Source organism: Camellia sinensis, chromosome 10 (assembly GCF_055761805.1).
Source record: "Camellia sinensis isolate YWXY chromosome 10, ASM5576180v1, whole genome shotgun sequence".
NCBI classification, from domain to species: Eukaryota; Viridiplantae; Streptophyta; class Magnoliopsida; order Ericales; family Theaceae; genus Camellia; species Camellia sinensis.
The window spans coordinates 167,716,452-167,727,909 of NC_138970.1; the positions used below are offsets into that span (position 1 = coordinate 167,716,452).

The 11,458-nt window shown below is 32.3% G+C and overlaps 1 long non-coding RNA gene across 1 annotated transcript; it reads right to left on the reverse strand.

The window, feature by feature from the left end:
* Positions 1-3,847: 3,847 nt before the first annotated feature.
* LOC145801425 (uncharacterized) lies at positions 3,848-6,567 on the reverse strand. Its single transcript, XR_014342898.1, has 2 exons — positions 5,835-6,567; positions 3,848-4,111 (listed from the first exon to the last, which is right to left on the reverse strand). It is a non-coding gene; the product is annotated as an uncharacterized LOC145801425 (long non-coding RNA).
* Between the last annotated feature and the right edge of the window lie 4,891 nt (positions 6,568-11,458).

The following is an 11,458-nucleotide window of genomic DNA, read 5'->3' on the forward strand; positions in this document are numbered from 1 at the left end:
AAACCAAATACCTAAGTAGGTCACATGGAGTCTGCCACTAACTTGGATGGATCATGATCATTCTGGATACAACCAAGGTAAATTACTAAGAATTCTTAGTCAACATAAATATAAGCAAGCATTAGGAAAGAAAATAATTGTATAAAACCCCTTCTTGATCATCATAAAGTCAAATGACCGTGATGCAAAATCAAACTTCAAATTAGTTTAAACCAATTCAAACCAGTAGAGTCAGTGGGAAACACAAGCCACAAAACCTCACTACTCAAAACATCCTAAAGGCATATCTACTGATTTTGCAAATAATAATAATATGTTAGTGTGTAAGCAATTTTATCATTGGTTCAATGGTAAAACCTTGATCTAATAATGTTGAGGTTATGAGTTCAAGGCAAGGAACAATCACTTTGTGCACTATCCCAAAGGTTAGGTGTATACCCAATCTTTCTCATCCCAAACACACATTAATGTGTACTAATTGGGCCTCTTTTTTTTTTAACAAGAAGATACATATCAAGAAAGCATGTAAAAGAAACTAACAAGAAGATACATATCAAGAAAGCATGTAAAAGAAACTATCCGAAACAGATATAACTAGTAACCATATCATCTCATAGAATAGTTCAAAATCGAAATCAACGAAAAATTCAAGCCTACAAATCTGACCACTCAAAACATGGTGAATAATTTTAAATTTATGGAGGTCATCTAATGCTAAAAAAGGAATTGTAAAGAGAGCACAATTTTTCTGAATGCATAACATTTTGGAGGCTAAAAATTTCTCATTCAACTTGGAGCTTACCTCATATTGTTGTGCCCTTTGGTTTTTCAAGAAAGACATTTGGGATTCCAGTTTATGAGAAAGCATTGAAAGCATTAGAAGAATATTCATAATAATATATCTTGCTAATAATCTGTTAGAATCTAATCGTTGGCACCACAAAAAAAAAAAAAAATCTCTTTCCTAGGTGACGAGGAGTGGTGCATCTCATTACCCCCTATTTTGGGTGTTTAATCTAACTATGTAGGGATATCTAATCTAACTTGAAAGGGATTGTGTCCTGAATTTATATTTTTTTAATGTAAATTATTGCTGGTGTTTGTTGTCAATGTTGGTATTTCTTTTAATTAAAGTTCTGGTATTTCTGGTTGGGTAGGGCATTTGACTCCATTGGTACGAGATTATGTTGGTATGAGAAAAGTGACATCTAAAAACACTGTAAACCAAAAAAGGTCGAGTTAACTTGAAAAAATAACAGCTATCAATCATATAAACCAAGATTTATTAGCTAGAAAAAAACTACAAACAGCGCTACAAATAGCAATCTAATTTATTAATAAAGAGCACAAGATCTGAAAAGGAGATTTAACTAGATAATATAATCATAAAAAACATTAGATTTTTCCCCCTCAAAGTCCAGATGGCAGAGATTAGATATATAATTTGTATTAAGATAATATTTCACGCAATCTACCATATGGCCAGCAGGACCACGTAACATCAATTAAACTTTACCTAGGCTACCAAAAAGAAAAAAACAGCACTGACCTAACATCAATTTGCCTTCACCATCCTTCCCACCACTTTTTTCCTTTTTTTTTTTTTTAATCTTTCCCTTTTTCCCTCCTATAATCAGAATAAAAATTTCTAAAACAAGTGACATACAAAATTTCGTAATAAGATTTACTTTCTTATCAGCTCCTTTTTTTCCCATGGGTCTCCTGTAAAAATATTTTTAAGAAATTGAATAGAATTAAATTCATTATTTCCTACTTGGTTAAGATGGTGTTTCCTTCTCACAAATACACAAATTCAAATAATTGAAAATTTGACAAAAATCTTACAAGTATCTTACATGCATAGATTAAATCTCATAGCATGACTTTATACCTTCCATCTATCTTTGTATGCAATTGTGTAAGTTATTATAGTTTGATTTTACTTTTTCATTCATTTCCCTCCAAATGCACCTCCACACTTTTTTTTTTTTTTTTTGATAAGTAATGCAGTGCCCCTCAACATCCGATATTAGTAAGAACGAGTCAAAGAGGAATTATGTTCAGCAACCCAGGCTAGCCAAAAGTTACTGATATATAGAGGTGTAAACAAGTTAAGTTCATGGCTGTGCAGTCTCACTTCAATATAGTTTTGACAATGTTCAAGCTCAACTCGAGTTTGGCTAAACATTAGAAAGATTTGTCTGAGCTGAGTTTGTTCTCTAATATAAAGATTTGTCTGAGCTGAGTTTGTTCTCTAATATAAATTTGTCCTGGTTATCTCAATACAAAAGAGAACTTCAACCAGAATTGTATGACCGGTATTAATGTCTTGCTAAAGTTAATCCTGGTCAATTTATACAAACTATATGACCACCTCAAGAAAAGTAAAAAAAAGCATGGCTATAAAGTCACCTCCTTGAAACATATTAGTGTGACTACCTCTATAAAGTCACCTCCTTGAAAAAAGCATGGCTATTCCTGCTTTGTTTTCACTGTTCCAGTGATGTGAAAGATTAGCCTTATTCTTTTCAAATCCAGTTAATTGAGAAGAGTGTATTGAGCCAAAAAAAACAATGTTCAAGCTCGGCTCACTTACCAAACAAATTGTGATTTCACGCTTGAAATTGACTCATTTTACTTTCAAATCAAGCTTGAACAAATCCTAAACAAGCCAACCTCACGCTTATCTCGAGCTGTTCGGCTCCCCTATGTATTACTCAGCTTACCTATGTATTACTCTGCTTATTACTAAAAAAAACATTGCCAGTCAAGATAGCCATAGATTTTTTAACACTGCAAGTGTATCTAGCATTAGATTTTTTTTTCAAGGCTACAACAACAACATGACTTTGTCATGGTGGCCAATAAGTTTCTTGTTTACCCAAGAAGAAATAATATTTGTGCATAAAATTGAAATGGAACTTATAGTGAACAAAAATATGGTTTTCTCCATCTTGGTCACAACTGCAGTCACTAGGCGGCACATGTTTAATTGTATGCCTCAACCCTTATACCACACCCAATACCGCGTCTCACAGTCTGGACAATAATGCCAACTTAAGTTCTATTGTTTGATCATACAAATCAAGAGTAGCACATTACAGTGGTTGCTATATCTGAAATCCTCTTCACATATGTCTATTAGAAGTGTGTATCAAGTATAATTGAACCTTAACAAATAATAAATAAAAGTAAACAAAAATCAGTTTTTTCTCTACCAAGGAAAAAGCATATAAGGGAGCAAATTGTGCATATAAATGTAAACAGGAATGGAGTTAGAAGAAACAAAATGAGGTTACAATGGAAATTGAGAAGCATCCTAGCAGAAAACCTGCATTAGCAAAGGCACCACATTTGCTTCTGGCAACCAATTGTGCAGTGCACAACAATTTTGCCCCAAAAAAAGTCCTGTCTCCATTGCTAGAAGATTCAGTATAGGTTTCCCTAAGAGCCTCAAAGGTAATGATGCTAATTGCCCGTTTTTCAGTATCTCCAAAGCATATGTGATAAGGAATTTTAGGGTCGGGAAGACCACCAGTCAAGACATAATAGAAAATCCTATTTCCCAAGTGAACTAGATAGGCCGAAGGACATTTTACTCGAAGATGATTCTCAATAACATCAGCCACATCTGAGGACAGAAATGCCATACGGTCAAACAATCCTTTAGCTTTAGCCTCAAGTTTAGACTCACAAGTCAACCCAAATGCAGCTGTCACGACCCAAACCCGCCTTTATAGGTTTAGCACCATAACCGACTAGTAATCCATGATTACCAAAGACGTGCTTAACAATAATGACAATAACACAATAATGGGACTGGCAGAAGCCAAACAATAATAGAAAATAACGTCCAATGAGCTATGAGGACTTAAATGAACAAAACAAATTTCACATATTTGTGATTACACAAAAACTTAAGTCCATAACACACGTGTACAAAACAAAACACAAGCTAGGGAATTAAATCCCATTGTCAAAAGGCGAATCTGAATCACCCAATAAGCCTTGACATGGAAACGTTCAGAATCTCGCAATGAGGCACAGTAGTTGGCTTGACAAAAACAAGTTTCGGGTCGATGCCGTCGACTCTAATCCGTGGCTCGATCACCTACATATATGTGATAAACAATGAGCTAAAGTCCAGTGAATAACAAATGTGTAAAGGGGTTTATGAATGATGTCCTTATAGCAGTTCAAACAGTCAGTTTCAGTAATGAATCAGTTCACAAAGCAGTATTTCATACATTTCATAGTCATATGAAATCATAACAGTCATACGTGATACATCCAATAGCGAAACAGTATAGTAGGTCTTAAAGACCGAACAGTCAGTTGGTGGCCATCAATACAGTAACAATAGTTCCAAAGATTGGAACTGACAGAGATCTCTGTAACAGTAGCAGTAGCAGTAACAGTTGCTATGGATGCCACTAGTACAGTTTTCAAAATAGGACAGTCATTCCTTCAGTAAACAGTATCATTTTAGAAAACAGTACATTTAATCGATTAGAAAATAAGTACAATTGAACATAGCTTTACAACATCGTTACTCACAGTGGGCTCCTCAAAATACGTGCTAAAGTTGCACTACGATGCAGCGCCCGACCTAAACAAATAAATTCAAGCACAACAATTCAATTACATTCATATCGTTAGCCAATTCTATTTGATTTGATTGTTTACTTGTTCAATTTCCATTCATCTTCACTCGTTCGGTTCTAAATTTTCATTTGTTCATTCCAATGCAGTCATGAGGTGCAAATGCACAAGAAAAACACTTTAAAACAATGCAACGATGGCCCGGAAGGTAGAAAAATGATGAGAAAACAAAACCCGAGCCTGACCAAAACCGCACCTGCAGGATGCCCAATCCGCATGTGTGGATCACAGTAGATTTTGTGCCCTGTTTTCCGAAATTCTATTTCATGTGTGAAGCTCAAAGTTTGCAATTTCCACCTCATTTTCATGCATTTCACTCCCAAAAACTCATATAAACATGCTAGAATTTGGGCCTTCAACATCAAATAGGAATCAAACTTGAATCAACTCCCAAATCTTCTAATTTGAAGAAAGATTAAAACTTCAATGAAATTACAAAACATAAATAATGTGTTGTGAAGCTTCAATTGTAAAACCCATGACTAATTTTCCACTTTCTAATACACAAATCTCTTTGATCATTAAGATTAAACCCAATAATTTCATGAATATAATAATTTCAAAGTTCTTTTTTCTTTGTTTAATAAAACATAAATTGAAGTTATAAAGCCCTTTTAAAAATATTTACATGTAAGAAATTTAAATCAAAATCAAACTAATTTTTTATTCTCAAATATAAATTATAATTTATTTCCAAATTTGTCCAAATTTAAATTTAATTCATTTTCTCCATATCAAACCCAATTTCAAACCCACAAATTTTAAAACATGAATTAAACTTTCAAAAGTCTTGAAAAATTCATGATGCATGTACAATTGAAACTCAATTTCATATTAAGACAACTAAATTCAAACCCAAAGTGATTAATTTCTAAGTTAATTTCCATATATTTGAACCTAACTCCATTGCATGGATCAAATCTTCAATACATCATTGCTGCATGTAATTTATATAACACAATTCAAGAATAATTCTCAAAATGAAACGCATACTTAACAAATTTAAAGAATCATAACTCATATTCTTCAACCTAACTTAATTTTACATGCAAAACCCAATTTCTATCACTTTATATAATTAATCTTCATTTTTAATATTCTCAAAATCCACCTTGAATCAATTTTTGTTTAGATTATTTAAATAACACTAGAAAAAGGATGGAATTTCTTACCTTAAGATGATTTTTCCATAATTTTGAACTTCAATTTGGTATCCCACAAAACCCTCTTCTTCTTTATTCTTCCTCTCTTCCTTGTCTTCTTCTTGATTTCACTTCTCCAGAATATCTCTCTCCGTACGGTTTTCTCTCTCTCTCTCCTTCTCTGTAGTGTTTTCAACCCAAAGTTCCAGCCCACGACAAATTGAGTACTCACACTCTCTCTCCTCACATATAGCCAAACGTCCCCTAAAGCAAAAGAATTCTATATTCTTCTCCATTGTTCTAAACTCTTACGTAATTATTTAGAATTTACTAATTGCACATCAACTTAATTAATTAGGATTAGTTTGGCACAACAATTACACATTAACTTAATTAAATCACAATTAACCCTACTTAATCATAGTCCAATTGACTTCAATTAAGTCCCAATCAATCATTACTAAATTTATCAATCCGAATCAAATTTTTAATCAATACCCAAAAAGCTTCAAATATTAAATTGAACTTATTATCATCATCAATTTTTGTTTCGTAAATCACCAAGGCCCTCAATTTCAAATCAAATCCAAAATCTTTATCAATAAATTTCATATTAAAATTGAATACCTCATAAATAGATTTAATTCATAACAATCATAATTTCTCAAACCTTATAACATAATTAACTTAATTAACTCCAATTTGGACCAAATTAATCAAATCTTGATTTTACTAAATTGAACCAAATATTAATTAAACTCCCAAGTGGGTCCGTATTTAATTGATTCAACTTATTAATTTCACTTCCTTAAGCCATTTGGACTCTTAATTTCTAATTTCAAAATAAATTATTATTAAAATCAAATACAAATCAGACTCCAATATTATTAATCAATTCTGTAATTAAATCAAAATAATAATTAATTAAAATCCAAATCACCTTAATTAATTAAATGTAAAATATTATACGTAATGGACCGTCAGCGGCGATTGTGTAATCGAAGTAAATGGAATAGAGGGTATCCTCTACAAACTCAGCACTCCTATCAAAACAAGGCAGGACTGGATACTTATTAGAGAACCTAACACCCATACACTTGTGTCCACATTGAAAGAGAAAATTTCATTATCCCAAGTTAGTATGAAGACCCTTGTGTCAACCAGAGCATAACCAGTTTCTTTTTCATAGGGGGGGTCAGGGAGGATTGACCACTTTAATCCAAATCAAAGACTTCTGATCGTGATAGATTCATCAATTTGTAATTGAAGGGCATACTAGTTGCAAAGGCATAGATCTTGTAAGCCACAAATGAATTAAGGATTCGGCTTCCTGCAATTCATAGCAGTACCCTTCAACAACAACTCAGAGGGACGGTTACTGGTAGCGATAGTGTTGGTGGTGGAGATGGTGGTGGTGTCGAGAACATGGACATCAGGAGGGTAAGTGTCATTGAGATCCCAATCTTTCCCTTTTGATGGCTGTTGAAAACTTAATCGGCCACCAAAAAAGTACAACTTCATGTCCAATTGAACGCAGCACATAAAGTCTGGGTATTGTCCAAATGGAAATTCAAGGATGGGATGAATAATAGTCTTCTCCGATTCCAATTGTGTGGACTAATGATTGGGAAGTGGTTGTGGAAAGAGTCATCATTGACTTTTCTAGAATTATTTAGGTTGTTAAGTACATATGTTGAATAATTTAGAAAACTCCGAAAAGATTTAGAAGACTCTAGAAAGATCTAAAGAAATCTAGAAAATTCTAGAACATTGTAGAAGATTCCGGAACATTAGAGAAGCTTATAGAAATTTAGAGAAATCTAGAAGGTTCCGGAAGGTTCTAGAATATTTTAGAAGTATAGAAAGTACTATTATATACTAGTAGAATAGTTTAGAGAGTTCTAGAATATAGAAAAGTATGAGTATATATTAGAATATTCTAGAGGGTTAATAATAGTCCTTGGATCAAAATGATCCTAGTCATCCATTAAAGAAGTGGATGACTATATAAAGGGAAGTAACCTAATTTAGAAGGCACAAGACACAACAACAAAAAGTGGAGTCAAGTACTTGAGTGTGAGTAATTCCAAAAGTGAGGTCTCTTTGAGAGTCTTCTTGTATACTTGAGTATATCTTTGTATCTAAATAAAGATTCACTTTTGTATAATCGTTGTGTTCTAACTCAACAGGTTGCAATGGAGGAAGCAGAAGAAGAGGGTTGGGCATATTGATGGCGTACAGACAATATTGAATTGGACCCGATGAGTACATGAAGAACACTTCTTTGTTGATCATAATGGTGATAATGAGCTTTCTTCTAATGTCATCTTCAATGATTTCTTTTTCTTGGTGAAACTCAAACCCTACTCCTTCTTCTTCTAGTAAAACCCTTCTAGCCTTGTGTTTTTTGATCACGACCGTCGGTCTATATAGAAGTGAGAGTTGAGTTGTGTAACTGTGTTCGGTTGTTTTGTTATGCTATTTAATGGAATCTCTATCTTGGAAAAAAAAAATTAAAGAAAAAAAATTAAAGGAAAGGATTTTAAAGGAAGGTTTTTTTTTTTTTTTAAAAAGATTTTGCTAGATCTCTTGGAAACCTTAAACTTAATTTTTTGATATTTATAGAATTTTAAAAACATCTATTGGCTATCATTATTCTATAAAAATTAAAATTAAAAAATATTTAATGCAATGTCAATAGCTTCAGTCAACACTAAAAAAAAGGGAAAACAAAAGGATCCACACTACCCCTCCTAAAATAAAAATCTATACCATTAATTAAAAAGAGAGTATAATTCCCATGCAATCTTTTTTTAAAATAAATCTAATAAAAAGGAAATATTTTTCATCTCACATACAAAAAAGTTATATGGTAAAAAAAAATATCCATAAATATCAAGATTTAATAAATTTTAGGGATATTTACTGATAAATCCCATCTCATAAACAGTTGCACCAATTGGTCTCATTGTTGTTTCTATTGTTCTTAATAGTCCTATTAGTTGGGAATATATCCCATTTGATCATGTTTTCTTTGTTTGTTAGTATTTAGTAGTCAATTATACCCTTCCATTTGCTGGCGGACGATTTTGGTGGGATTACATGTGCACTTTTTGATATTTGAATATTTCAATATAGACATTACCATTATGACGCTACTCCAATTAGGCCTCGTTTGGGAACAGGCTAATTTGTAACTTTTTGGCTATTTGGCTAAAAAAGTAGGTAAAAAAACTTATATGTTTGGGATGACTTTTTGGCTAATTACGAAAAGATGTGCAAAAAGTAGAGAGAAAAGAGAATCTTTGACTTTTTTGTATGAGTTGTTGGCTTTTTGGCTAAAAAGATAAGTCCCCAAACGGGGCTTTAGTTTCAAGTTTTTTTTATTGATCTGTTAAGTCCTATTAGTAGATAGTTTATTTTTGTATGGCCCTATTTTTAATTTTGGTAGTGTTTTGGTAGACAATTATACCTTTTTATTAATGTGACGGGTATGATGTAATACTCTAATATGAAAAGTATTAATGTAACATTCCAAAAAATTAAAAATCTCTTAGTGTACTTTTCCTAAATGTGACAACGTGGCGCGTATGATATGATACTCCAAAACTTTTACTCTAAAAAATAAAATAAAACTCTTTAGTGTACTTTTGCCTAATGTGACAACGTGATGGGTATGATATGACATTTCAAGAAAAATAAAAACTTTATAGTTTACTTTTCCCTAATGTGACAACATGGCGGATATGATGTGACACTTCAGAAAAAAATAAAAACTTCATAGTGTATTTTTCTCAAATGTGACAACGTAGCGAATATGATGCGACACTCTAAAAAAATTAAAAATTCTTTAGTGTACTTTTTCCAAACGTCACATGTGACACTCCAACGTATCGGATATTATGAACACTAAAAAAATAAAAAACAAACATAACCCAAATTCAAATGCTGTATATCTTGGATCAAAAATGTTTCAGGCCCCCTTTTCCCCCACCCCCTTTGACCCTCTCTCTCTCTCTCTCTCTCTCTCTCTCATTGGTTACATTTTCTTTTTCTTTTTTTTTCCTGCTCCTCCAATCACCACCCGCCACGTGTGTGTAGAGGTGGTGGGGGTGGTGATTAGAGGGGGTCTCTATCAAGACTCATCTTGGATATGGCAACCCAATCGTTTGTACGTGGTCGGATCGAGGTGTGTGGCATGTGGAATCAGCACACCAAACCCAAAACCCATAAAAAGCTTTAGTGTGCTTTCCTATTATGTGGCACCCAACACGCGCACCAAACAAGGCACTTGTGAAGCATTTGCCCATTCAACAAACTTCAACTGTGGCACGTGACCCACACGCACACCAAGCAATCCTATTACACAAAAAAACTATTAAATATTCTCACCAGTGGTATTTGTGTCTTTCCAAAACGAAAAGGACCAAACGAGGCAACAGAATTTTTATGGGACCAAATGGAATACAATTTCAACTTTTAGGATTTATAGATGACTTTCCCTAAATTTTAATTGGTATAATAAAGGTAATAAAGTCAATTTAAGGTCCATCCCACAACTGATATGAATTACATACAACCTAAAATTATGCCCAACATAAAATGAAAACTTAAACCCTATATTAGCTTCTCTCTACTCTATAATTAAAGTTCAGCATATTATCTCTTAGTTAAATTTAAACATATTAATCATTCTCTTCCATCTTATTTTTATTTTTCCAGTCTTCTAAATTATTTTATCTTTTTTGCCTTGAGCCTAAGTATGATGCAAAAGAGAGTTCTCTCACCAAGTTTAATACCAAGCAAAAATCAAACGTTCAACAAATTTTAAGCAATGTTTTCTCACCCTCTTACTTTGTTGATTGTAATCTTCTTTTGTTGTCTGTTCCCAAAAAAATAAATAAATAATGTCTTTTGTTGTTTGTAAGTACTCTTCTTTTTCCTCTTTTTTTTTTAAAAAAAAAATTAATAATATCTCACATATATATATACATCTATAAGTGTAAATATAAAAATAAATAAAAATAAAAACACACAGATACATAAACAGTATGTAGTTGAGTGCCATACAGTCCTATTTATCTATGTTAAGTTTGGTTTGTCGCACTGAAAGTGGAATAGAATGGAATTGTTTCATTGGAATTATATTTTTCATCATTTTTTTTAGTGAACTAAATTTATGCACATTCTAATGAATAACCATTTGATTCAAACTAAATTCAAATGAATCAAAAGATACTTGAGAGGCTTAGGCTGTTGCCATGAAACACTTTGTTTGGCCAGCCTTTGTTTTTTTGTTTTTTTTTTTTTTTTTTAATACTTCAATTCTATTATCTATTCTTATAGCTGAATTTTACAATAGTTTTAATAGGTCACCAAAAAAAAAAAAAAAAAAAAGTGATGATTTTCATTACATTAGGCATGTATTAGACGTTAATAATCACATTTATTAGTTATTATCATTGATAGGAACTCGTGCCTCCGCACAGCAAACATCCCATTTCTATATTATTTGTGAGAATTGACAAATTAGAATATAATGAAAATAAATAAATAAAAACAGATGGGTGCATAAATAATTAAAATTTTATCTTTCAACATTCCTTCTGTTTTTTATTTTTTATTTTTTTGGTTTTATTTTTTTGTGTGGATAA